The sequence below is a fragment of the Frankliniella occidentalis genome, unplaced genomic scaffold, assembly GCF_000697945.3.
Source record: "Frankliniella occidentalis isolate FOCC.00 unplaced genomic scaffold, Focc_3.1 Scaffold14, whole genome shotgun sequence".
Classification (NCBI taxonomy): domain Eukaryota; kingdom Metazoa; phylum Arthropoda; class Insecta; order Thysanoptera; family Thripidae; genus Frankliniella; species Frankliniella occidentalis.
Genome location: NW_026267144.1, coordinates 915,025 through 916,700, shown reverse-complemented (window position 1 = coordinate 916,700; position 1,676 = coordinate 915,025). Strand labels below are relative to the sequence as shown.

General features: G+C 49.1%; 3 protein-coding genes across 3 annotated transcripts in view; 1 reads left to right on the top strand and 2 right to left on the bottom strand.

Annotated features, from left to right (window-relative positions):
• LOC113215730 (uncharacterized) overlaps positions 1-1,676 on the bottom strand; it is a 112,784-nt gene that overhangs the window by 11,543 nt on the left and 99,565 nt on the right. The gene's annotated exons all lie outside the window — the stretch shown is intronic.
• Positions 1-1,676, top strand: part of LOC113215731 (uncharacterized) — a 32,418-nt gene that overhangs the window by 6,508 nt on the left and 24,234 nt on the right. The window lies entirely within an intron of this gene.
• LOC113203448 (phenoloxidase 2-like) overlaps positions 1-1,676 on the bottom strand; it is a gene marked incomplete in the record, with an annotated part of 8,870 nt that overhangs the window by 4,788 nt on the left and 2,406 nt on the right.

Below are 1,676 nucleotides of genomic sequence, written 5' to 3'. Positions count from 1 at the left end.
ACTAGAATAATATAGAGTAAAATATATGATATGTGATAAAACACGACTGGCAGTTCACCCATTTGCCTAATAAGTGACCTACAACAGTATTGAACATACTGCATGGATTGGAGGAGTGTACCCATTCACACCTTTCCAACAAAGCTAACAGTGAGCCAAGTTATTTAGATCACGGGCATCATTTACTCGGCCTCAAAAAATAACTTACAACTTAATTGTGCGTGGAAATAACATTGAGCCACAGGAGAACACTAACCTCTTACAACAATAACCGGAATGGAACAATTCAATGTTCCGGGCCGGAAACAATCAAGCATTGCGATTAATAACGAAAAGCGGCGATGTCCACTCTTCAATTCTGATTAAAATCCTATGATTATCAATTATATGAGTAGGTATTATCGGTATTTGGCAGAAACGCCGATCGTGACACCGATGTTTGTTTACGTTTCCATAAAGGCGCGGGAAATGTGCGGTGGGGAGGGGGAGGAGGAGGAGAGGGGTAGGGGACGCGGCACGGCTGGACACGGCCAAGGGGGAGAGCAATAATTACGGCACACTCACCGACATATCGTGGTCGCGGGAGGTGATTCTTTCCTGGGGTAGGCAATCCCGACTCTCTTGTCCAGGATGTGGTCCCGTGCATCGTTGTGTGGCTCCAGGCGGCAACGCCAGGGAAGTGCCATGACAATAGTGAAATGATCTGGATAATAAACTATTATGGGCTGGCCGGGAGTCGAACCCCAGACAGTTTCAGACTGGTCACAATTGAGCAACCTCAGCTGCCACAGAAGTGAAGGAGATAAATTATATATCCGCCCTAGCCGGGAGTCGAATCTCGGGCAAACAGATTGACACGAGCGCGATTAAGCGGGCTCGGCCGCCCGCCCGGCTCCTCCACTGCGCGTTCAAAGTCGGTCCTGTATTACGGGAGACAAGGAGCGACGCTAGTCAGCGACAGCGTGAATGATTCGTTCCCTGGAGCCCTACTCCGTGTCTCGCCTGTATGGCTCAGTCGGTAGCGCGTCCGCTCAGAGCGCGGGAGGTCGGTGGTTCGACTCTCCGTGTGTCAGAAATTTTTCTCAGGCCACCAAATTTCAAATGGACTTCAAACCCGTCATTTCACCACGCCCCTCTCGTGGAGTTCCGATGGCGTAGTGGTTACCATTGTTGGTGGCACTGCGTCATAGGTGTCAATTAAGTGTCGGCTCTGGACCGGGGTTCGAGCCCAGGTGCCAGGCACCTCGCTGTGGTAGCGGGGTGCATAATAAGACCTAGAAACTGGCTGAAAAGGGCTCCATGACCTGTGGGCTAGATTGCCATACCCACCTCACTTTACACAGCCTACCCCCACCACGCGCGCCGGCCCATGCGCAAACCCGATGCGCGGCGGCTGCAGCGCCAAGTCGCTGGTGGCTGATCAGCACTGTGCATGCAGCTGCAAATGATGCTAAAATTTAATTTTCTGACTTTGTTCGGGATTTTTGAGGAATATGCTTCATTGTGGAGGATGGTTCAGAGTCGGATGTCTAGTTGGAGGCAAAGTTTGTTTGTTGTCAATTTACCAAATATGTGTAACAAATTAATATGGATCAGTTGATTTGACATTGTAAAGACAATTCCATATGAGTCATTTAAAAGCAAAGCCCATTGTAAAACACCAATTTTAAAAAGAA